Below are 26,696 nucleotides of genomic sequence, written 5' to 3'. Positions count from 1 at the left end.
ATTGCTACTTGTGCATATCCAGACTGTACAGTTTTCTCCATTCCCTCTGTTTCTCCCTGTGTCTTGCCCCTCTTCCCTGCAACTGAACAGCATTGCCTTGATCAATGAAGTGGCAACATGCGGCTTACACAGCAAACTGCTGAAATTACAGCTATAGCCATGGAGCACAGCTGCAGATCAACAGAAGACCACCAATAACTCACATTTCTAAACTGCTTGTCACAATTCTTCAGTATGCAGGCTGTGATGCTGCCAAGAGCGATCTCACCTCTTAAGCACCCATCCATTTCTTCTCTTCCCAGACCCTCAAGGTATCCTGGTCAAACCACACCCCTTGCCCCATCTGTCTGTCCCACATTCCTTTTCCCTCATCTTTTTTTTTTTTTTTTCAGCATAGTGTCTCCATAGAAGCTGCTGCTCCCCAACTCCGAGTTGACTAGGGCTGAACTATTGAAAAAGAAAAGAAAAGCTATAAATTATAGTGAGAGATGGTGAATACCTAATGATCTCTTAAAAGCAGGAATTTAAGGGAATAAGTAATTGATAAATGGAGTTAAGATCAGTAGGAAAAAATCCACTGTTGCAATCAGTAGAGTTAAGAAGTTTTTCAAGTACATTAGAAACAAAACTTAGAGTAATGACACAGATCCAATACGGGATGGGTATTGCTTCAGTGAGAAATGATGAAAAAAAAAAACCAACATCACGTACATGTGTATGTGTTGTTGTGTATTTGGAAAAAAAACAGGTTAATGAAAACTGCATGCTCAATTAGACGATTTTTTTTGTTGTCATTGGCAGGGAATTGTGTGCTTTATAACACAATATGTGTTATATGTTTTTTATATATTTTTTAATAAATAGACTTTATTAGATAACTCATTTTGAATGTATAGCCTAGATGTTAGAAGAATTAACAACATGCAATATTACTTGTAAAGATTAACAACATGTGGTATCTAAATAATATTTAGAGATGTAAAGGTGTTTGGCATTTCAAAGTCTACTTCTCCAATGAAAAATGTGTTAGAGCTTCTGTTGGATGTAATGTAACCTGCTCACTTCCTGCCCACCTCAGCAGGACAGGGGATAAAATCGGGAAAAAAAAGGAACGAGAAAGCTCATGGGCTTTGATAAAGACAGGGATATTGCTTATCAATGATTGTTGTGGAAAAATCTCTCTTAACTTGAGGAAATTAATTTCATGCCCATTAATTTGTATAAATTTAATTACTAGTTCAGGTGTTGGGAAGCAAAAGGACAAACATCAAACCACATAGGGGTAACAAACACTTCTCCTCCTCTTCTGGGCTCAACTTCACTCCAAGCACCTGTCTTCCACCTGCTGATCTCGCTCAGTCCATTCACTGGGGAAATGGGCAGCACAGGAGGAGGCTGTGGTTAATATGCAGCAGTTCTTCTCTGCCTATCCTTTCTTCTCGTTTCTACTTTGCTCCAGTGTGGGTCCTCCACAGGCTGCAGACCCTGTCAGGAATATTCATCTGTTCTGGCATGGATCCTCCACAGGTTTCAAAGAATATCTGCTCCACCATGGAGCATCTACTTCTCCTCCTCCTATGACCTTGATGTTCCCTCTGTTGTTCCTCATTCTTTTTGTTCTCTCCAGCTCTCTCCATCCAATATTTTCTGTGCATTCTTAGAGGCAACACACCTTGGCTTGTTGTCTGAGTTTGGCCTATGGTGCATCTGTTGCTGTGTCCAGCACAGTGCAGCCCCTGACCTTGCTACCAAAACCTTGCCACAAATCTCAATACACCTGTTAAAAGAGACCCTCCTGTTTGTTGCCCTTCTTTGGACACTCTCGAACAGTTTTATATCTTTTTCTCATACTGTGGTGCCCAAAACTGCACACAGTACTCACAGTACGTGGAATAGCAACAGAGACTGCCTCTAATTTTCTCTTCCCTGCAGAAGCTCTGTTGCTACCACTGTCCGGAAATCATCACTATCACAGACAGGAGTAGCATTCCCTCCTCCCACAGTTGGTTCTTTTTCCCCCAGACTTAGACACCATCCACAAAAGCAAAAACAAAACAAAACAAACAAACAAACAAACAAAAAAGAGTCAAAAGCCCTCAGGAAGGCAGTGGTGCAGACTGTGGAGAGCCTGGGTTCAAATCCTTCTTCTGCGAGGCTCTGAACCTATACCCCACCACAAGCTGTCCGCTAACGTATGGCAGGGCAAGGAGGAAGAAAGAACATTTCTCCTGCACTTTCCATTTATTGTTGGCTGACAATTCTGTAGAGTTATAAAGCCTCAATCAGTGCGATACAGGGTTCTTCTCACATTGTCTCACTGTGCCCTAAGGGGAACAGCTCTAATTTAATAGATGCTTCACCAGAAAATCATGAGTCATCTGCAGTTTTGAAGTTTTCTGGGATCAAGTCCCTTCAGACAGTTGAGGAATTTGCTCTATCACCTATGAAAACTGGTGCTCTAATAAGCTAGTGAGTGAACAAGAGAGAAATCCTCTGCTAGATGACTTGACAAATTTGGTCTGAAAACAGTGTTGAGGCAGAACAATGCACGATTTTTGCCTTGGATGCACAGAGAGATTGGGGGTAGTAGAATTCTTTTATTCTTCATTGATATAAACATTTTCAAAACAGGTGTTTGCTCAACCTTGCTTCCACTGTGTGCATGGGAGGGAGATAACTGAAAGTGGGGAGTGTTGCTTGAAACCTGCAAGTGGCTGAGGTCCAGTGGGGTTGGAGGCTTTCTTACTCCTTTTGGAAATGCAAAGCAACCTTGCGCCTACCCTGCACTTGCAGAAGGATCACGACAGCCCAAAGCACAGAGGCTTTGTAATTACTGCATAGGGATTGGGAGCAGGGGGCTGCAGGCGTGGCCTCTGTGAGAACAGTGCGGAAGCTGCCCGTGTCGGATAAGAGCCAGCTCCAGCCAACTCCAGAAGGGCCACGACGCTTGCCAGAGCTGAGCCTATAAGCGATGCTGTTTGCACCTCCGGGAGAGCAGATTTAAGAAGGGGGAAATACTGCTGTGCAACAGAAGCTGGAAGAGCAAGGAGAGAGAACCAGCCCTGCAGCCCCCAAGGTGAGTGCAGCAGGAGGCAGGAGGTGCTCCAGGCTCACAGCAGCAGTTCCCCTGCGGCCTGGGGAGAGGCCCCTGGTGGAGCAGGCTGTCCCCCTGCAGCCCACGGGTCCCACACTGAGCAGATCTCCACGCTGCAGCCCGTGGAGGAGCCCCCGGTGGAGCAGGTGGATGTGGCCTGGAGGAGGCCGCGGCCTGTGGAGAGCCCCCGCAGGAGCAGGCCCCAGGCCAGAGCTGCAGCCATGGAGAGGAGCCCACGCAGGAGCAGGGGGCCTGGGGGGAGCTGCCACCCGTGGGGGACCCAGGTTGGAGCAGTTTGCTCCTGACGGACGGACCCTGTGGTACAGACCCATATCGGAACAGTTCCTCAAGAATGGTGGCCTGTAAGCAGCCCCCGCAGGCTCATTTCGGGAAGGACGGCATCCCGTGGGAGGGACCCCACGTGGAACAGGGGCAGAGAGGGACCGTGGAGGAGCAGCAGGTGATGAAGTGTTAGGGACTGACCAGAGCCCACATTCCCCATTCCCCTGCAACACTCGGCAGGAGGAGGTAGAGCAGGGTGGATAGGAGGTAAAAGGGGTTTTAAGTTTGCTTTTAATTTTTCACTATTGTAGTCTGCTAGTGATAGGCAACAAATTATATTAATCTCCCTGTGCTGCGTGTGTTTTGTCCAGGACGATAATTGTTGAGTGATCTCCCTGTCCTTATCACAATTCCTTGAGCCCTTTTCATCATATTTTTTCCCCCTTTTCCTTTGAGGAGGGGGAGTGAGAGAGTTGCTATGGTGGAGTTCAGCTGCCCAGCACTTAAAACTACCAAGCAACAGTCCTACTATCCACCGACCAGCGTCCTTATTCAAGCCTGTTGCAGCTATGTATGCTGCTCTGCTCTGTCTGGGATGTGGACCTAGCCATGATATCTGGGGCCAGCTCATATGGACTAGAGCCTTACAATCTGCAGGAATTCCCCTTCAGTGGGAACTTGCATCACATAAAGACGGTTCTCCATGGTGGAAGACAAAGCCTGTAGGAATTATTAGAAGTCGACATCCTCCATCGCTCTGACCCCCGAGATTTGGACATAATTTCCAAAATGAGCAAAAGGGATCTGTGTCTGCCCTGATACGAAGGAAGTCACTGCCCCTGGAAATCTAGTCACTATGCTTTGGTGACTTCATCAGCGTTTTTATTCTGCTTTGTATGCATCAAATGGAAAAGAGCTACCCCAGGAACACTGTGCTTTGGTGGCAGAGATCTGCTTGCAGCTGAGGACATTACTTATGTTTGTGTGTGAAAATCACACTTTCCTGCTAAAGTACATAATATTGGGCCACATGCTTTCTAGCATATCACCTGTCAGGGAAGCAAACCCAGGAAAAGCACTAATACAGCCCTATGTGTCCCTCATGGCTATAAGCACAGCCACAAGCACAACCATGCTAACACACAGGAAATCTGTGCATGATCCCCAGAATTCACAGATGCAACGTGCATTTCTGTGCCCGTGCCCTGACACCAGCTGGCAGCAGGAGGTCAGCTCCCAGCCTCAGCTCACTCTCTGTTCCTTGGGTTTGCTTTAATGCCTCCTTTGAGACACTGCCTCAGCGCAGTGAGTTTGTGAATGTGACATATCATTCAATATTATCCACCATGAGCCACTCTGTTCCTATAGCAACTGCCTCCTTAGCCCAGTTCCTGGGTCTCTTCTGGTCTGTTTGATATTCACCTTGACACCTTTGGTGGAGGCCTTGAAGGAACACACAAAGTGTGAAAACACCTTGTACTTATTAGGCCAAGGTAATTCCTCCCCACATGGATGGGCACATATCATCTCCAAGAAAGGGGCTCCCACCTCCACGACTCCCGTCCATCCTCCACCTCTCTATGTCCTTGCATGAATAACGACCTGCACCGCTTAACCTGGACAGGAGCCTGAAGTCCACAACGGGAAACGCTCTGATCTGGGCTCCTTCCAAAAGGGCCACGCAGATATAACTAGAAGAATGCGTAAAACGTTGACCCTAGCTGACGTAATTTCTTTTGGTTGATCTGATGCAAACCTGTGATGCACCCTGCAGCCCCTGCAACACTTGTGATTTTACCTGCAGCCCCTGCAACTGCTGTAATTTTACCTGCAGCCCCTCCAACAACTGTGATTTTACCTGCAGCCCCTGCAACCCCTGTGATTTTACCTGCAGCCCCTCCAACAACTGTGATTTTACTTGCAGCCCCTCCAACCCTTGTGATGTTCCCTGTAGCCACTCCAACCCTGTGACAGGCCCTACAGCTGGCTCCGGGGACTACCCCGTTGCCGTATCAGTCGCCAATACACACAAGATGAAGGAATGGATGCAGAAGTCATCTCGTTTAGGCAGGGAAGAAAGTCCTCCTAAGACGGGGAAGGAGCAATAGACAGGCGAGGCAGGTGACCCCAATGTAGGGCCATCGAAGGGAAGAGGAGGCTGTTATAAAATAGAAAAGAGAGAAAAGCAGCAGTAGGCAGGTGATCCCCATCCCTGGGTGAGCTGCGAGACATGGGACAAGATTTCAGCTGTCATGCAGGCGAGCACATTGTCACCTGGCTGCTGCGATGCTGGGATAACAGCTCCGGGAGCCTGGAATCGGAGGGCAGGGAAGCCAAGCAGCTGGGATCCTTCTCTGGGGAAGGGGGCACTGAGAAAGCGATCGGAAACGGGGCACAAGCCTCTGGAGGCGGCGCCTGTCAGGCGTGAAGGAAAGGGATCCCTTCCAGGAAGATGCTGTGGGGTTGCTGAGGGTCGAAGAACAGCAGGTGTTGGCTGCTCCCACCGTGCTGCAGCAGCGGCAAGGGAGAGACGTGGTGGTTTTCCTCAGCTGGGCAGCTGAGCTCCACCTCAACCGCTCTCTCCCTGCCCCTCCTCAAACGGAAAGGGGAGAAAATAGGATGGAAGGGGCTCAAGGGCTGAGAGAAGGACAGGGAGATCACTCCACAATGATCGTCACGGGCAAAAGAGGCTCAGCAGAGCCTGTTCCAGTCCAGCCCGGGCCTGCTCCTGCGGGGGCTCTCCACAGGCCGCGGCCTCCTCCAGGCCACATCCACCTGCTCCACCGGGGGCTCCTCCACGGGCTGCAGCGTGGAGATCTGCTCCGTGTGGGACCCGTGGGCTGCAGGGGGACAGCCTGCTCCACCAGGGGCCTCTCCCCAGGCCGCAGGGGAACTGCTGCTGTGAGCCTGGAGCACCTCCTGCCTCCTGCTGCACTCACCTTGGGGGCTGCAGAGAGGTTTCTCACTCCTCCCTGACCCAGACGCTGCTGTGCAGCAGGTTTCTTTCCCTTTCTTAGGTGGGCTCTCACGCAGGCGCAAACATCATCCTTTTTGTCTCAGTTCTGGGCAGCAGCGGGTCCCTCTGGAGCCTCCTGGAACCGGCCCTTATCTAACATGGGGCAGCTGCTGCATTCTCCTCACAGAGGACACCCCTGCAGCCCCCCGCTACCAGAACCTGTCCTCGTAAACCCAACACAAGACACCGACCGAGCCTCCCTGATTCCCAGCAGGTGGGTCAGGCTGGGAACCCAGGCCAGTGCCCGGCAGACCCTCCTGGGCCTTGAAAAGCAAGCTTTATGGGCACGTAGCACCCAGAAAGAACGGAGTCACACAACAGGATTCATTTCCAAAACCGCCTCGTAGACTCCTGGGCCAAAGAGCAGGGCCTTGAGCGGGTATATCACAATGACAGAGTTCATTTCCTTCCCAGTAGCTGGCATGTGCCGTTTTTTGGGATTTCGGGGCTACAGCGTGCTGCTAAGAGGGATGTCTTAGCTCTTGCAGGGCAGTGCTTCCACTAAGGCCAGGACTTTTCTGCATCTTCTACTGCCCTGCAAGCGAGGATGCTTGGGGCACACAGGAAGCTGGGAGGGGACACAGCTGCAGGGATTCCATAAGACACAAGCAAATGCAGCCATGGCTTGGTGACACTTCCTGTTGATTACTGCTCAACACAAATTACCTTGAGCAAGTAACTGTGATGACTAAAGGAAAGAGACGTATGGATGCTGCTAAGCTCTTCTAGCTTGTACTAGGTAGGAAAGATACCTCTGTAGCAGGCGTGAAGAGGATAGCACTAATTAATTAGATGAGAAGTGGAGGAAAGGCACTTAGAGGTAGTGAAAATCAGTTAACGTGATGATCCGGGGAAGCTTCAGTCTGCTTAAGGAGTAGCAAGAACAAGCCTAAAGTCATAGCCAAATACAAGAAAGAGAGGAGGACACGCAGCATGAGAAGCTCCCGAGAGAAAGGAGCTCTGTTTTGGGTAAAAATCAGTCCCTTTTTCTATCATGGAGACATCCAAGGGCGTAGGACACGTGCACTTCAGGGAACCAAGAGATGCTGTGCATTTCTCTCGTCCCCCTGACACAGCCACTAGGTGACGATGCTTCCAATTCTCTCTAAATAAACCTTGCTTTCTCAGGCCCAGGTGTCCAGCTGCACACCAAGGACGTCCCTGGCTCCCAGGCACAGTTCCCAGGCCGAAGGCCGAGCTCCCCTCCGAACCCCCATTCCAGCAGACCTTGCTCCTGGCATGGTGGAGCAGCCACTTCATGTCAGCCTTTTCTCCTGGCAGTCAGCTTAGCGCCGTAACCTCTGCCATCGGGGCGCCCGAGAGCCGTGTGAGGTCAGCAGAGAGTCACTGTCAGCCTTTGACCTCACAGAGGTGGGTGGCCATAAGTGCCCTGAGCGTCCAGCTCGCATTGAGTACTGCTGGTGGCACTCGAGGCGTGGAGGTCTGCATGGTGCAATGGGAGACGCCGATGTCCTGCTGCTGGAACAAGAGACGGTGATGTGCTGCTGGTGCAGGAGGAGACCTGAAGGTGCTGCTGCTTACAGGTGCTGAGGAGCGGGCAGCCTCAGCGGGCAGCTGAATCAGAGGGCAGAGAAGCCAAGCAGCTTCCTTCTCTGGGGAAGGGGGCACAGAGAAAGTGATTGGAAATTGGGTACAAGCCCTCAGCCTCTAAAAGCAATCCCTCAGATGCTGAGGTATAATAAAGTTAGGTATATCTGTTTGACTCTAGACCCCAACATGTTTGTTAGTGTTCTGGTTTGTCCACTGCTTTCTTGTGGGGGATTTGAGTTGGCCATTACTGCTTAGGTGAATGCTGACTTCATATCTATGGTGCACTTTATTCTTAAAATGGGAAGTTTCTACCAATTTCCTGTCCAAACTTGCTCATAAGCCAACTGCAGTCATCATTTCAGATGTGTCTCCCAACTTACACATTTCCTATTTCTCCTTGATATTTACTCAAGAAATTCATTTACGTAGAGACAACATATTCTTCTCTCAACTGGCCTCTGGCTGGGCAGAATGATGTCCTTTCATTCCCTTCCAGACAATAGGCAACTTGTTCCTTCTGTCTTGTGAACTCTTCCTCCTAAGTTCAATGTGAATACAAGTGGCAGAACTGTGCCTCATGTCTCAAATGAGTGTCAGGGCTGCCTTGTCCAGTGTATTCATACTGGAGGGGAAAAAAAATGAATAGCCATACACACTATATAACCACTTAACTTTTTCAGTCCTCCTTGTGCTAACAGTGCATGAACGTGAGGTTTTGTTGTCATTTTGTTTGTTTGTTTGTTTGTTTTAAACTCCTGACTACCATATAGCAAACATGACAAAAAATCACCCTTTTTTTGAGAATCTCTGAGAATGGCTCTGCTTTGTATTATCACCTGTCACTTCACCTGAACCATTTCAATCACAAGCGATAGCCTTCTGTCAGGCTTGGTAGTACTTCCCAACCTTATGTCACCTGCAAATCTCAAAGCTCCTGTGTAATTTTTAATCTTCAGCCACCATGTCCATACCGAACATATCTAACTTTGAAGTCAGCTCTGCCCTGAATAGGAGGTTGGGTTTTCAGAGGTCCCTTCCAGCCTACATTTCTCCATGAGTCTTTGCCTCCTTAGCAGCTGCAGTTTCAGAACTGTCTCTGAGAATTACCATAGGTAACCACGCCTTTGCTGGTAATTCCCTCTTCAGTGTGAACAATTGCAAATTCCCTTTATTCACTTGCAGCCCCAAAGCCCAAATCCGTAGATAATGTATCAGAAGCTCACAGAAAGTGAAATAGATGGAGTTCATCCCCTGTGTAGGGAAGAACTGGTCCTACAAAGGAAAGCTACTAAATTGTCTGGAAACAATTTAGCTCTGATAAATTATCTTGTCAATTACACATTACCCCCTACTTCCCTGGTCTTATCTGTTCTTGCTACAAAACTTTGCACGGTGTTGATGTCAAACTAACAGGCCCACACTTGTCTGGATGACTCTTTACCCTCTTCTGGACAGAAGTATATTTATTACTCTCCCATTCTGGGGACTATCCCCGATTTGCACAATTGTTATGCATTTTTCCTACTTGACTTGTTGTTCTGCGTGCCAATGCTGTTAACAGGCTAGGTAGATATCAGCTTTTCATTTTTCACTTGAATCACTATAGATTTTTATTTCACCCCAGATGATGTTGCGCCTAGTGCCCTACCCTCCTTTTCAATGGGAGTCCTGTCACTGCCCTTAACATCACATTGTTGTTGCTGTTAGATGCAGGAAATCAGATTTGCAGCATTTGAGACATCAGTAACTTTTGACCTATTTTTGCCTCGAGTGTGCAACTGTCCTAATTTGTTCTCTTTCTTCCCCCTGGTTTCTGTGGCTTAAGTACCACTTACTATTATTGTTTAATTTCCTATGTGAAGGAGGTTTTTGGTCATTCTTACTTTATTTCTGCAGTTTTTAACCTCTGAAACATGCCTTTTCTCATCGCTTTTTTCCTCTTTGAATTTTGAATTTTAACTATGCCTTCTCTGCACTCAAGTCCCAGAGCTGCTTAGTCAGACTCAATTATTCATTTCCTTAGATTTCAAAGTTTGCATTTCTAAGCCTCAGAACCTTCATTCTAAACCTGGTTTTGTCTGTCGTGAAATGTAAAATGAGAAAAGTCAGCTCATGATCACACTTTATTCAAATTTTACTACATTTAAACCCATACAGGAGCCAAGTCTAAAACGGTCTTGTATTTTTTCACTTTTGGGAAGAAAGCCATCACATAGTATACCTGGATGAACATAAGTGGTAATTATCTTTCAATCTTTTGCTGGGAAGTTAAAGTCTCCCATAATTCCCATTATTGTTTACGTGTCTGATAACTGTACAGAGATAATTCACTATTAGACTGGAGCTAAGAGCAAAGAGCGGGCTAGCAAGGCTGTCTATCTTTAGCAGTGATTTGCACAAAACCACTCTTTTGCTGACCCATAACATTTAATTTCTCTATCCTCTGCTTCTTGCTAACACAAAGCACCATCTTATTCCGTCCATTTGCCTTGGTTTCCAGCCTTCCTGAGATTTATCGGTCCTTGTATGACATTCATGCCTTTGTTTCACCCTTCCTGTGTTGACACTTGTCATAACAGTTTTAGATCCTGAACATGATCATCTTAAAGTTTGCCTGACAGTTAGGTCTTCCTCACATTGTCATAGAGTATCAGGTCTCCACCAGTTGAAATAGATCATATTGGATTAGATTATTGGCACCGTCTCTTGTGCTGGTAGTCCATTATCTTCACAGTCCATACAACCGGCCATCAGTGAACATGAAGCAGCCTTATCCTGCCCATTTACCTTTCTGGAAATCAGCCACTCTCTCTGCCTAGAGCAGGGAATGGATTTTCCTCACCTTTCTTCAAAAGCTCTGAAGTTTTCTGTGATCTTTCCAATTTTATGGTATGATAAGCTTTTGCTGCCACTGAAGGGTAGAAGTCATTATGAATAGTGCCAACAAAACAGAAACATAACAATGAAAACGATATTTTAATTCAGAATAGGTATTTGAAAAGTTCACCTTTTCTAGCACAAATGGGGAAAAGAAAAAAAAAAAAAAAAAAAGCAGTCCTAAAACATCAAAACTGTGGCCAAAGAATTAGAAGAAACACTATTTTTCCAAAGCTGCAATGTTTTCCATTCATCTGGCTGGGCCAGCAGAGCACTGGAGACCTGGATGCACTGCACTCATGGCTGGTTCCCCTAAATGACCTGCAGGGAGATCTTCTTATCTCTATCCCTCTGTTTCTCCTTTCAATCTCTGTTTTGTCTGTTTGTATCACTAGCTCTCAAATCGCCACTGATATATGCACGTGCAGCACCCAGCACAACCTTGTTTCAGGCTCCAGCGGGACCTTTAGGCATTACCATCCTGTAAACAAATAACAATGATAGTGAGTGTAATTACAATCGTCAAACTATTCCAGCTCCACATCATTAGCCATGCCCTGAGCTAAATAACATTTTAATCAGTTTGATATGTCATCTGTGGCTTTCTTCACTGTCACTTGCAATCCAGCAAACTCCTTCCTTCACGTTTCTAGATTAGACAGAGGGTTCTCAACTGCAGACATCCAATTCCCTGTTCAGGAAGCAGCGAGACCTTTCCTCTTCTCACAGATTTAAGATGATAGCCAAGCATCATGAGACACAGTGCGTATGTCTCCTAGGCCCATCCCATGAGAGCAGGACATTTACCACACATGAGAAGAAGACTTAATGCAGTGGCAAAGCAAAATACTCAGTGTCAAAGCCATGTCGAGATGATCATTAAAGACAGATCAAAATTACCCAATACAGGAGGAAAATCTATCGTTTGTAGAAGATTATGTTCTCTGATTATTAGTTTCAAAATTAGTTTTTCCTTTGGATTTGCTCTGAACTTAAACTTAGTTTGGAATGCCTTTGGTTTTGAATATTTCTGAAATCGTATTACTTCTCCTAAGTAAGTTGCTAGTCTGTTCTATTTACGTGAAAGTCGAATAATATTGCGAAGTATCTGCCATCAGTTTTACTGTGTGCCAGGCTGAGTTCCCTGATGAATTTCAAATTTCAGATATGAAACAGTAAAGGTTAAAAAAAAAAATGTTACAAAGGGTACTTCATGCAGTAGCATAAACTTCTGTTTTCTCAAAACTTGTATCAGTTCATCTCACCAGGACCAGCAGGGGAAGCACACTCTGCCTAGGCACTGGCAAAGGGACACAGTGAGAGTGTAGGGTCTCTTGCTGGGGCCATTCAAAATTTGACTGTACAAGCCCCTGAGCAATATGACAGGGCTTTAAAAATGGCCCTGCTTGAAGTACGCGGGTGATCTGGAGACCTCTAAGGTGCTTTCCAACAAAAGCTTTTCTATAATTGTATGAAATCACCTGCAATAGATTAACCCTGGTCATTATTCCTATCACAGGAAATAACTGTGACGCCTGGGTAACAGGTGAGCTTACTGCGACACCAGGGAGAGCCTTCCTGTACTTAAAGGCAACCTGTAGGAAAGCTGGGGAGGGAGTCTTTATCAGGGCCTGGAGCGACAGGACAAGGAGTAACCGCTTTAAACTGAAAAGTAGCACCCAGAAAGAACGGAGTCACGCAACAGGATTCATTTCCAAAACCACCTCATAGACACCTGGGCCACAGAGCAGGGCCTTGAGCGGGTATATCACAATGACAGAGTTCATTTCCTTCCCAGTAGCTGGCACGTGCCCTTTTTTGGGATTTCGGGGCTACAGTGAGCTGCTAAGAGGGATGTCTTAGCTCTTGCAGGGCAGTGCTTCCACTAAGGCCAGGACTTTTCTGCATCTTCTACTGCCCTGCAAGCGAGGATGCTTGGGGCACACAGGAAGCTGGGAGCGGACACAGCTGCAGGGATTCCATAAGGCACAAGCAAATGCAGCCTTGGCTTGGTGACACTTTCTCTTGATTACTGCTCAACACAAATTACCTCGAGCAAGTCTACTGTGAGGACTAAAGGAAAGAGACGTATGGATGCTGCTAAGCTCTTCTAGCTTGTACCAGGTAGGAAAGATACCTCTGTAGCAGGCGTGAAGAGGATAGCACTAATTAATTAGATGAGAAGCGGAGGAAAGGCACTTAGAGGTAGTGAAAAGCAGTTAATGTGATGTTCCGGGGAAGCTTCAGTCTGCTTAAGGAGTAGCAAGAACAAGCCTAAAGTCATAGCCAAATACAAGAAAGAGAGGAGGACACGCAGCATGAGAAGCTCCCGAGAGAAAGGAGCTCTGTTTTGGGTAAAAATCAGTCCCTTTTTCTATCATGGAGACATCCAAGGGCGTAGGACACGTGCACTTCAGGGAACCAAGAGATGCTGTGCATTTCTCTCGTCCCCCTGACACAGCCACTAGGTGACGATGCTTCCAATTCTCTCTAAAGAAACCTTGCTTTCTCAGGCCCAGGTGTCCAGCTGCACACCAAGGACGTCCCTGGCTCCCAGGCACAGTTCCAGGCCCAAGGCCGAGCTCCCCTCCGAACCCCCATTCCAGCAGACCTTGCTCCTGGCGTTGTGGAGCAGCCATTTCATGTCAGCCTTTTCTCCTGGCAGTCAGCTTAGCGCCGTAACCTCTGCCATCGGGGCGCCCGAGAGCCGTGTGAGGTCAGCAGAGAGTCACTGTCAGCCTTTGACCTCACAGAGGTGGGTGGCCATAAGTGCCCTGAGCGTCCAGCTCGCATTGAGTACTGCTGGTGGCACTCCAGGCGTGGAGGTCTGCATGGTGCAATGGGAGACGCCGATGTCCTGCTGCTGGAACAAGAGACGCTGATGTGCTGCTGGTGCAGGAGGAGACGTGAAGGTGCTGCTGCTTAGAGGTGCTGAGGAGCGGGCAGCCTCCGTGCCGGTGGCTGAGCATGCTGCTCTTAATTAGTGGTCTACCCTTCCTATCTTTTTACTAAGGTGGGTAGAGAGAAATGCCCATATCTGTTTATTTCCTGGTAAGAAATGTAAGAGCCTTGTATCTGCATATTCAGCAGATTCATCCCAGCGCCCTTGGTACTGGCGATCTGTGTTGATCTGTAATAAAGAGCAATCGGTAGCACACCAAGTCTGCGTGACCTTGCATCTAACAGAATCGTCCAAATCCCTGTTGTGATCTCTCTACAGCTGTGGGCTGGCTAAGCTGTCTGTTGGATGGTGAAAATGGGAAATGATTGGGATGGGAAATGATGAGTGGGCCGAGAAATCATTGCTGGGATGGGAAGACTTCCTTGGGGTGGAAAGCCATTGGGGTGGGAACTCAAAGAGATGGGAAATCTTCCCTGGGTTTGAAATCCTTGGGAAGCAAAAGCGTTGGGATGGGAAATCACTCCGGGGATGGGGAAGTATTGGGATGGGAAGTCTTTAATGGGGTGGGTAACATTCACTGGGGAAGGAAGTACTTGGAAAAGTAATCAGAGAGATGGGAATTCTTTGGGATGAGATCTCTTTGGATTAAGAAACGCTTCGTGTCGATGGGAAATATCTCGTATGGGAATCTGTTATCATGTGAAATTGTAAGGATGGGAAATGACCGTTAGGATGAAAAGCTGGTACTGGGACGGGAAATGCTTGGGACGGGGAAGTGTTGGTGTGAAACCGTCCTGGGCATGGCAAATGATGCGTGGGAGGGAAAGCCTGATGGGGATGGAAAAGTCTTGCGATGGGAAGCCTGCTTGGGTCCAAAAGCTGCAGTCCTCACCAAGATGGCGGCGAGGGGCTGGTCAGCCGTTGGGACGGAACCGCCGTTGCCCGCGTTCCCCAACCGACCGCCCCACTCTCCAGCCACCATGGCAGGTACAGCAGCCGGCTCCCGCTCCTCCCGGGGCTGCGGCCCTGCTGGCGAGCCCAGCGCCCCAGATCTCACCCCAGCGCCCTTTTTCCCACAGAGGGTTTCCCCAGACGGCTTCCGCGGCTTCCGCAGACGCAAAACTCCCCCTTCGTCGTCCCAGCCGTGCCGCCAACGGTGGCTGCCTGGCTGCTGCCCTCCCTCCCCGGAGCGATGGCGCTGCCCTTGCAGCCCCCGCAGGTACCCACCCTCCCCTACGCGCTGCCCCAGGCCACCGTCTGGCACGTGGTGCCGGGGGTCCAGGGGCAGGTGCTGCAGCTCCCCGCCGGGGTGCAGCTGGCACCTGGGGGGCACCTCCCACCCGAGGGGCACCACCTGCAGCTGGGGCAGCTCCCCGCCGTGGGGCAGCTCCCTGCTGTGGGGCAGCTCCCCCACACCGCTCCTCCCTGGGCCCCCGTCTACCAGTGGGGACAGCCCGTGGGGACGGGGACGGTGCTGCCCCAGGATCCCCTCTGGCTGGGGCCCGGGGCCGTGCTCCATGGGGAGCTCCTGCACCCCGCAGGCACCTGCCTGCTGCAGGCCCCTGCCCACCCCGGCCCCCCACCCCTCCTCGTCCCGGGGCCTCCGCTGCGGGGGCAGGCGCTCCCCGCGCCCCGCACCCTGACCAGCAGCCGGGGGCAGCTGCCGGAGCCCTGCGACCACGCCGTGGGGCTCAGCGAGGACCAGGGGCCCCCGCTGCCCGGCCCCACTCCCCCCGAGCCTGCCCAGGCTCCAACGACCGCCAGCACCCAGACGGTGACGCCCGACGGTGAGTTTGGGGCTGGCACAGCCGGCCGCTGGGCGCCCCACACCCAGGAGCCATGGGAAAGCTGGCATCGCCCATCCTGGGGGATTTGCTTGCTTTTTCCTCAGCGGCGACAGTTGCAGAGGTGCCTGAGGAGCCCCTGGAGCTGCTTGAGCTGGGCCCCGATGCCTTCGCCGAGGCCTTTCCCCAGCTGGCAGGGGACAGCCAGCAGCTGCAGCACCTGCAGGACCAGCTCCCGGCCGACCTGGACATCTCCGGCTTGGAGGAGCTGCTCAGCTGGCTCGATGCCGTGGAGCCCCAGGACGCCTTCCCCGGTGTCCCCAGCAGTCCTGTGCTCAGCCGCTTCCTGTCTGAGCTGCCCGACCTCTGCGAGGACATGGAGGAGCCGAGCACACAGGGACTGGCAGCCACCAGAGCGCTGGGTGAGGTACCCTCAACCCCTGGGGTGCACCCCGAGAAGGTGCAGGGTGGGCGGGCGGTGCAGCCCCCTGCTGTGCCGGCAGCGAGCTCCCCCCTCAAGCCTGCAGCCAGTCCCCAGCTCAGTGCCCTCAGGAGACCCCTGCCCAACCCTCCCTTCACTCTCCCCAAAAGGCCCCCCCACCCTGAATTCCCCACTGCCCTTAGCAGACCCCTGCCCAACCCTCCCTCGCGTCCCCTCAAGAGACCCCCCGACCCTGAATTCCTTAATTCCCTTAGGAGACCCCTGCCCAAGCCTCGCCTGAGTCCCCTCAAGAGCCCCCCCGACCCTGAATTTATTAGTGCCCTTAGGAGACCCCTGCCCAATCCCCCTCTGGGTCCCCTCAAGAGCCCCCCCGGCCCTGAATTTATTAGAGCCCTTAGGAGGCCCCTGCCCAATCCCCCTCTGAGTCCCCTCAAGAGCCCCCCGCCTGCCCCTGCGCCCACCGGCACCAAGTGGGGGGCCAAGCGCCCCGCGCCCACCAGCACCCCCAGCACAGCGCAGAGCTCCCAGCACAGGAGGCCGGCGACGGAGAAAACCCCCGGCAAGGAGAAGACGACGCTGCTGGGCCAGGGTGGCCAAGGCCCCAAGACGCTGTGCCAGGGGAAGACGGGTGGCCACAGCGCGGTGGCTGGCAGCAGCGGCCAAGCGGGCGGCGGCAGGCAGCAGCCGGCGAGCGACAGCACCAGGGCGCCCAGCAAGAGGGCCCGAAGCCCGGGGGCTGCTGGGGGGCAAGGAGCAGCGGCACCTCCTCCCCGGAGAGCGCTGCTGCTGCTGGAGCCCCCCCCCATTAAGCCCCGTGCCCGTGCCCGTGCCGTGCGGGCCCAGGACAGGCTCCGTCCCCAAGCCATCGGGGACACGACGCTGCAGCGCCAGCACCCGGGGACAAAGACCCCCAGCGAGACTTTGCAGCCGCTGGGGGCCAGGGCGAAGGCGCTGGGGCCAGTGCGCCAGCCGCCCTGTGTGCAGCCGCAGCCCACCTCCAGCGGCCCCAGCAGCATGCCCAGGGCCCCGCCGACGGTGCCAGGCTCCAGCGCTGTGCCCGCTGCCCCCCGGCCCCCAGCTGGCGACAAGGCCCAGGCGGTGCCGGCACCACCAGGCAGCACGGCGCGAGCGTGGAGAGCTCCCCTGCAGCAGGCGCCCAGAGCGCCGTGCCTGCCAGCCGCGGGGGGCCAAGCGCAGCGGGAGCCTCTGCCCACGCAGCCGCGCACGCTGCAGCGTCCGGCGCAGCCCCGCGTGGACTACGTGCCCTGCGTGGGGCCCTGGGCGGGCGGCGACGCGGCGCCCACGCCGCTGGAGGAGCAGGAGGCGTCGGTGCCCATCACGCCGCAGCAGCGTCCCGAGCGGGAGCGCCTGAAGAAGCTGGCCCAGGAGGAGCGGCAGCGGGCGGCCCACCAGATGAAGATCGGCCCCGTGCAATTCTTCGTGCAGCGGCAGAAGGACCACGCCATAGCCAAGTATTACGGCTACCCGTGACCCTGCGCTCCTCGACGGCCCCCGCAGCACCCGGGCCCGCTCAGCATGCAGGCACAGAGACCTCTGCAGGCGCCTGCTCCAGCTTCAGCCACGCTCCTCAGCCCTTGCCCCTCTCGCTTGCCCTCTCCCTTCTCCAGTGCTGGAGCTAGGCAGTGTTTGCCACTGTCAGGGATGGGCAACTGGGGCAATGGGAAATGCGCGCGTCACGAATGAACGTTGCAATGGGAAGCTGTTGGGATGTTGGCAATAGCTGGGGTGGGAAAGGTTGGGCGTGGGAACTGCTTGTTGGGACACCAAATGGCTGAGATCCCAAACTTCTTTCTTCTTTCGGGTCATTTCTCTTATTTAGTGCCTTCCTTATTAAATTCCTCTAGTGTAGGTGTTCACTCAGCAAGGCCTCTGCCTGCAGCTGTTCTGGCACTGAGATGCTGAGGGGATTTCATGCAGCCCGCTCCCGCTGCCCATGCTCAGTCCGTGCATGGATGTGGGCATGGCCAGCACGGACGGGAGAAAATGGGTGGACGGCTGGGTGGATGGGAGGGTGATGGGAGTTGGGAATTCAGCCTTGGGATCAGACACGGGAGGTTGTTGGGATAGGAAATGATCAGTGGGATGGGAAGTCACGATGGGGATAGGAATTCATTAGAATAGGACAAATTGGTTTCATTTTTATTTATTATTTTATTAATTTTATTTATTTATTTTATTTATTATATTTATTAATTTTATTTATTAAATTTACTTTATTGACTGTGTTGTACAGGATGGCATTTTTTTAGGTTCTCTTCCTTTTCCACCCTATTAAACTCTCTTTATCACAACGCACTGCTTTGTACTTCATTTTTCCTTCCGAGTCGTTCTGGATTCACTCAGGATGGGGGGGACATTTGTGAATGCCTGTGTGCTTCAGATCCAAGGTCACCTTTGCCCTCAACTCAAGATACATATTTGCATCTGTTGTCATGATACAAAATTAACAACAACAAAATAAAAGTTAACTACTTCCGAGCACCAGCTGTACGTTTGCTGGGTCTGCTCTATGCATTTTGAAGACCATTCAATACTATTCAGCACCTTCAGGAGGAAATGTGTGGTTCTAGGGAAATGCATCTTGATCTGATGCAAACCTGCGACGCACCCTGCAGCCCCTGCAACCCCTGTGATTTTACCTGCAGCCCCTGCAACCCCTGTGATTTTACCTGCAGCCCTTCCAACCCCTGTGAGGTTACCTGCAGGCCTTCCAACCCCTGTGAGGTTACCTGCAGCCCCTCCAACCCCTGTGAGGTTACCTGCAGCCACTCCAACCCTGGGACAGGCCCTACAGCTGGCTCCGGGGACTACCCCGTTGCCGTATCAGTCGCCAATACACACAAGATGAAGGAATGGATGCAGAAGTCATCTCGTTTAGGCAGGGAAGAAAGTCCTCCTAAGACGGGGAAGGAGCAATAGGCAGGCGAGGCAGGCGACCCCAATGTAGGGCCATCGAAGGGAAGAGGAGGCTGTTATAAAATAGAAAAGAGAGAAAAGCAGCAGTAAGCAGGTGATCCCCATCCCTGGGCGAGCTGCGAGACATGGGACAAGATTTCAGCTGTCATGCAGGCGAGCACATTGTCACCTGGCTGCTGCGATGCTGGGATAACAGCTCCGGGAGCCTGGAATCGGAGGGCAGGGAAGCCAAGCAGCTGGGATCCTTCTCTGGGGAAGGGGGCACTGAGAAAGCGATCGGAAACGGGGCACAAGCCTCTGGAGGCGGCGCCTGTCAGGCGTGAAGGAAAGGGATCCCTTCCAGGAAGATGCTGTGGGGTTGCTGAGGGTCGAAGAACAGCAGGTGTTGGCTGCTCCCACCGTGCTGCAGCAGCGGCAAGGGAGAGACGTGGTGGTTTTCCTCAGCTGGGCAGCTGAGCTCCACCTCAACCGCTCTCTCCCTGCCCCTCCTCAAACGGAAAGGGGAGAAAATAGGATGGAAAGGGCTCAAGGGCTGAGAGAAGGACAGGGAGATCACTCCACAATGATCGTCACGGGCAAAAGAGGCTCAGCAGAGCCTGTTCCAGTCCAGCCCGGGCCTGCTCCTGCGGGGGCTCTCCCCAGGCCGCGGCCTCCTCCAGGCCACATCCACCTGCTCCACCGGGGGCTCCTCCACGGGCTGCAGCGTGGAGATCTGCTCCGTGTGGGACCCGTGGGCTGCAGGGGGACAGCCTGCTCCACCAGGGGCCTCTCCCCAGGCCGCAGGGGAACTGCTGCTGTGAGCCTGGAGCACCTCCTGCCTCCTGCTGCACTCACCTTGGGGGCTGCAGAGAGGTTTCTCACTCCTCCCTGACCCAGACGCTGCTGTGCAGCAGGTTTCTTTCCCTTTCTTAGGTGGGCTCTCACGCAGGCGCAAACATCATCCTTTTTGTCTCAGTTCTGGGCAGCAGCGGGTCCCTCTGGAGCCTCCTGGAACCGGCCCTTATCTAACATGGGGCAGCTGCTGCATTCTCCTCACAGAGGACACCCCTGCAGCCCCCCGCTACCAGAACCTGTCCTCGTAAACGCAACACAAGACACCGACCGAGCCTCCCTGATTCCCAGCAGGTGGGTCAGGCTGGGAACCCAGGCCAGTGCCCGGCAGACCCTCCTGGGCCTTGAAAAGCAAGCTTTATGGGGACGTAGCACCCAGAAAGAACGGAGTCACACAACAGGATTCATTTCCAAAACCGTCTCATAGACACCTGGGCCAAAGAGCAGGGCCTTGAGCGGGTATATCACAATGACAGAGTTCATTTCCTTCCCAGTAGCTGGCACGTGCCATTTTTTGGGATTTCGGGGCTACAGTGAGCTGCTAAGAGGGATGTCTTAGCTCTTGCAGGGCCGTGCTTCCACTAAGGCCAGGACTTTTCTGCATCTTCTACTGCCCTGCAAGCGAGGATGCTTGGGGCACACAGGAAGCTGGGAGCGGACACAGCTGCAGGGATTCCATAAGACACAAGCAAATGCAGCCTTGGCTTGGTGACACTTTCTCTTGATTACTGCTCAACACAAATTACCTCGAGCAAGTCTACTGTGAGGACTAAAGGAAAGAGACGTATGGATGCTGCTAAGCTCTTCTAGCTTGTACCAGGTAGGAAAGATACCTCTGTAGCAGGCGTGAAGAGGATAGCACTAATTAATTAGATGAGAAGCGGAGGAAAGGCACTTAGAGGTAGTGAAAAGCAGTTAATGTGATGTTCCGGGGAAGCTTCAGTCTGCTTAAGGAGTAGCAAGAACAAGCCTAAAGTCATAGCCAAATACAAGAAAGAGAGGAGGACACGCAGCATGAGAAGCTCCCGAGAGAAAGGAGCTCTGTTTTGGGTAAAAATCAGTCCCTTTTTCTATCATGGAGACATCCAAGGGCGTAGGACACGTGCACTTCAGGGAACCAAGAGATGCTGTGCATTTCTCTCGTCCCCCTGACACAGCCACTAGGTGACGATGCTTCCAATTCTCTCTAAAGAAACCTTGCTTTCTCAGGCCCAGGCGTCCAGCTGCACACCAAGGACGTCCCTGGCTCCCAGGCACAGTTCCCAGGCCCAAGGCCGAGCTCCCCTCCGAACCCCCATTCCAGCAGACCTTGCTCCTGGCATTGTGGAGCAGCCATTTCATGTCAGCCTTTTCTCCTGGCAGTCAGCTTAGCGCCGTAACCTCTGCCATCGGGGCGCCCGAGAGCCGTGTGAGGTCAGCAGAGAGTCACTGTCAGCCTTTGACCTCACAAAGGTGGGTGGCCATAAGTGCCCTGAGCGTCCAGCTCGCATTGAGTACTGCTGGTGGCACTCGAGGCGTGGAGGTCTGCATGGTGCAATGGGAGACGCCGATGTCCTGCTGCTGGAACAAGAGGCGCTGATGTGCTGCTGGTGCAGGAGGAGACGTGAAGGTGCTGCTGCTTAGAGGTGCTGAGGAGCGGGCAGCCTCAGCGGGCAGCTGAATCAGAGGGCAGGGAAGCCAAGCAGCTTCCTTCTCTGGGGAAGGGGGCACAGAGAAAGTGATTGGAAATTGGGTACAAGCCCTCAGCCTCTAAAAGCAATCCCTCAGATGTTTAGGCATAGTAAAGTTAGGTATATCTATTTGACTCTAGACCCCAACATGTTTGTTAGTGTCTGGTTTGTCCACTGCTTTCTTGTGGGGGATTTGAGTTGGCCATTACTGTTTAGGTGATGCTGACTTCATATCTATGGTGCACTTTATTCTTAAAATGGGAAGTTTCTACCAATTCCCATCCAAACTTGCTCATAAGCCAACTGCAGTCATCATTTCAGATGTGTCTCCCAACTTACACATTTCCTATTTCTCCTTGATATTTACTCAAGAAATTCATTTACGTAGAGACAACATATTCTTCTCTCAACTGGCATCTGGCTGGGCAGAATGATGTCCTTTCATTCCCTTCCAGGCAATAGGCAACTTGTTCCTTCTGTCTTGTGAACTCTTCCTCCTAAGTTCAATGTGAATACAAGTGGCAGAACTGTGCCTCATGTCCCAAATGAGTGTCAGGGCTGCCTTGTCCAGGGTATTCATACTGGAGGGAAAAAAAAATGAATAGCCATACACACTATATAACCACTAAACTTTTTCAGTCCTCCTTGTGCTAACAGTGCATGAACGTGAGGTTTTGTTGTCATTTTTGTTTGTTTGTTTGTTTGCTTGCTTTAAACTCCTGACTGCCATATAGCAAACATGACAAAAAAACACCCTTTTTTGAGAATCTCTGAGAATGGCTCTGCTTTGTATTATCACCTGTCACTTCACCTGAACCATTTCAATCACAAGCGATAGCCTTCTGTCAGGCTTGGTAGTACTTCCCAACCTTATGTCCCCTGCAAATCTCAAAGCTCATGTGAGCTCATGTATCCGTAGATAATGTATCAGAAGCTCACAGAAGGTGAAATAGTTGTAATTCATCCCCTGTGTAGGGAAGAACTGGTCCTAGAAAGGAAAGCTATTAAATTATCTGGAAACAATTTAGCTCTGATAAATTATTTTGTAAATTACACATTACCCCCTCCTTCCCTGGTCTTAGCTGTTCTTGCTCCAAAACTTTGCATGGTGTTGATGTCAAACTAACAGGCCCACACTTGTCTGGATGACTCTTTACCCTCTTCTGGACAGAGGTGTATTTGTTACTCTCCCATTCTGGGGACTATCCCTGATTTGCACAATTGTTATGCATTTTTCCTACTTGACTTGTTGTTCTGTGTGCCAATGCTGTTAATAGGCTAGGTAGATATCAGCTTTTCATTTTTCACTTGAATCACTATAGATTGTTATTTCACCTCAGATGATGTTGCGCCTAGTGCCCTACCCTCCTTTTCAATGGGAGTCCTGTCACTGCCCTTAATATCACATTGTTGTTGCTGTTAGATGCAGGAAATAAGATTTGCAGCATTTGAGACATCAGTAACTTTTGATCTATTTTTGCCTCAAGTGTGCAACTGTCCTAATTTGTTCTCTTTGTTCCCCCTGGTTTCTGTGGCTTAAGTACCACTTACTATTATTGTTTAATTTCCTATGTGAAGGAGGTTTTTGGTCATTCTTACTTTATTTCTGCAGTTTTTAACCTCTGAAACATGCCTTTTCCCATCGCTTTTTTCCTGTTTGAATTTTGAATTTTAACTATGCCTTCTCTGCACTCAAGTCCCAGAGCTGCTTAGTCAGACTCAATTATTCATTTCCTTAGATTTCAAAGTTTGCATTTCTAAGCCTCAAAACCTTCATTCTAAACCTGGTTTTGTCTGTCGTGAAATGTAAAATGAGAAAAGTCAGCTCATGATCACACTTTATTCAAATTTTACTACATTTAAACCCATACAGGAGCCAAGTCTAAAACGGTCTTATATTTTTTCACTTTTGGGAAGAAATCCATCACATAGTATACCTCTATGAACATAAGTGGTAATTATCTTTCAATCTTTTGCTGGGAAGTTAAAGTCTCCCATAATTCCCATTATTGTTTACATGTCTGATAACTGTACAGAGATGATTCACTATTAGACTGGAGCTAAGAGCAAAGAGCAGGCTAGCAAGGCTGTCTATCTTTAGCAGTGATTTGCACAAAACCACTCTTTTGCTGACCCATAACATTTAATTTCTCCATCCTCTGCTTCTTGCTAACACAAAGCACCATCTTATTCCATCCATTTGCCTTGGTTTCCAGCCTTCCTGAGATTTATCGGTCCTTGTATGACATTCATGCCTTTGTTTCACCCTTCCTGTGTTGACACTTGTCATAACAGTTTTAGATCCTGAACATGATCATCTCAAAGTTTGCCTGACAGTTAGGTCTTCCTCACATTGTCATAGAGTATCAGGTCTCTACCACTTGAAATAGATTGGATTGGATTAGATTATTGGCACCGTCTCTTGTGCTGGTAGTCCATTATCTTCACAGTCCATACAACTGGCCATCAGTGAACATGAAGTGGCCTTATCCTGCCCATTTACCTTTCTGGAAATCAGCCACTCTCTCTGCCTAGAACAGGGAATGGATTTTCCTCACCTTTCTTCAAAAGCTCTGAAGTTTTCTGTGATCTTTCCAATTTTATGGTATGATAAGCTTTTGCTGCCACTGAAGGGTAGAAGTCATTATGAATAGTGCCAACAAAACAGAAACATAACAATGAAAATGATATTTTAATTCAGAATAGGTATTTGAAAAGTTCACCTTTTCTAGCACAAATGGGGAAAAGAAAAAAAGGAAGGAAAAAAAAAAAAAAAAAAAAAGCAGTCCTAAAACATCAAAACTGTGGCCAAAGAATTAGAAGAAACACTATTTTTCCAAAGCTGCAATGTTTTCCATTCATCTGGCTGGGCCAGCAGAGCACTGGAGACCTGGATGCACTGCACTCATGGCTGGTTCCCCTAAATGACCTGCAGGGAGATCTTCTTATCTCTATCCCTCTGTTTCTCCTTTCAATCTCTGTTTTGTCTGTTTGTATCACTAGCTCTCAAATCGCCACTGATATATGCACGTGCAGCACCCAGCACAACCTTGTTTCAGGCTCCAGCGGGACCTTTAGGCATTACCATCCTGTAAACAAATAACAATGATAGTGAGTGTAATTACAATCGTCAAACTATTCCAGCTCCACATCATTAGCCATGCCCTGAGCTAAATAACATTTTAATCAGTTCGATATGTCATCTGTGGCTTTCTTCACTGTCACTTGCAATCCAGCAAACTCCTTCCTTCACGTTTCTAGATTAGACAGAGGGTTCTCAACTGCAGACATCCAATTCCCTGTTCAGGAAGCAGCGAGACCTTTCCTCTTCTCACAGATTTAAGATGATAGCCAAGCATCATGAGACACAGTGCGTATGTCTCCTAGGCCCATCCCATGAGAGCAGGACATTTACCACACATGAGAAGAAGACTTAATGCAGTGGCAAAGCAAAATACTCAGTGTCAAAGCCATGTCGAGATGATCATTAAAGACAGATCAAAATTACCCAATACAGGAGGAAAATCTATCGTTTGTAGAAGATTATGTTCTCTGATTATTAGTTTCAAAATTAGTTTTTCCTTTGGATTTGCTCTGAACTTAAACTTAGTTTGGAATGCCTTTGGTTTTGAATATTTCTGAAATCGTATTACTTCTCCTAAGTAAGTTGCTAGTCTGTTCTATTTACGTGAAATTCGAATAATATTGTGAAGTATCTGCCATCAGTTTTACTGTGTGCCAGGCTGAGTTCCCTGATGAATTTCAAATTTCAGATATGAAACAGTAAAGGTTAAAAAAAAAAATGTTACAAAGGGTACTTCATGCAGTAGCATAAACTTCTGTTTTCTCAAAACTTGTATCAGTTCATCTCACCAGGACCAGCAGGGGAAGCACACTCTGCCTAGGCACTGGCAAAGGGACACAGTGAGAGTGTAGGGTCTCTTGCTGGGGCCATTCAAAATTTGACTGTACAAGCCCCTGAGCAATATGACAGGGCTTTAAAAATGGCCCTGCTTGAAGTACGCGGGTGATCTGGAGACCTCTAAGGTGCTTTCCAACAAAAGCTTTTCTATAATTGTATGAAATCACCTGCAATAGATTAACCCTGGTCATTATTCCTATCACAGGAAATAACTGTGACGCCTGGGTAACAGGTGAGCTTACTGCGACACCAGGGAGAGCCTTCCTGTACTTAAAGGCAACCTGTAGGAAAGCTGGGGAGGGAGTCTTTATCAGGGCCTGGAGCGACAGGACAAGGAGTAACCGCTTTAAACTGAAAAGTAGCACCCAGAAAGAACGGAGTCACGCAACAGGATTCATTTCCAAAACCACCTCATAGACACCTGGGCCAAAGAGCAGGGCCTTGAGCGGGTATATCACAATGACAGAGTTCATTTCCTTCCCAGTAGCTGGCACGTGCCGTTTTTTGGGATTTCGGGGCTACAGTGAGCTGCTAAGAGGGATGTCTTAGCTCTTGCAGGGCAGTGCTTCCACTAAGGCCAGGACTTTTCTGCATCTTCTACTGCCCTGCAAGCGAGGATGCTTGGGGCACACAGGAAGCTGGGAGCGGACACAGCTGCAGGGATTCCATAAGACACAAGCAAATGCAGCCTTGGCTTGGTGACACTTTCTCTTGATTACTGCTCAACACAAATTACCTCGAGCAAGTCTACTGTGAGGACTAAAGGAAAGAGACGTATGGATGCTGCTAAGCTCTTCTAGCTTGTACCAGGTAGGAAAGATACCTCTGTAGCAGGCGTGAAGAGGATAGCACTAATTAATTAGATGAGAAGCGGAGGAAAGGCACTTAGAGGTAGTGAAAAGCAGTTAATGTGATGTTCCGGGGAAGCTTCAGTCTGCTTAAGGAGTAGCAAGAACAAGCCTAAAGTCATAGCCAAATACAAGAAAGAGAGGAGGACACGCAGCATGAGAAGCTCCCGAGAGAAAGGAGCTCTGTTTTGGGTAAAAATCAGTCCCTTTTTCTATCATGGAGACATCCAAGGGCGTAGGACACGTGCACTTCAGGGAACCAAGAGATGCTGTGCATTTCTCTCGTCCCCCTGACACAGCCACTAGGTGACGATGCTTCCAATTCTCTCTAAAGAAACCTTGCTTTCTCAGGCCCAGGTGTCCAGCTGCACACCAAGGACGTCCCTGGCTCCCAGGCACAGTTCCCAGGCCCAAGGCCGAGCTCCCCTCCGAACCCCCATTCCAGCAGACCTTGCTCCTGGCGTTGTGGAGCAGCCATTTCATGTCAGCCTTTTCTACTGGCAGTCAGCTTAGTGCCGTAACCTCTGCCATCGGGGCGCC

The sequence above is a fragment of the Anser anser genome (assembly GCF_964211835.1).
Source record: "Anser anser genome assembly, chromosome: 20".
Classification (NCBI taxonomy): domain Eukaryota; kingdom Metazoa; phylum Chordata; class Aves; order Anseriformes; family Anatidae; genus Anser; species Anser anser.
Note: the sequence above shows the minus strand (reverse complement) of the source record.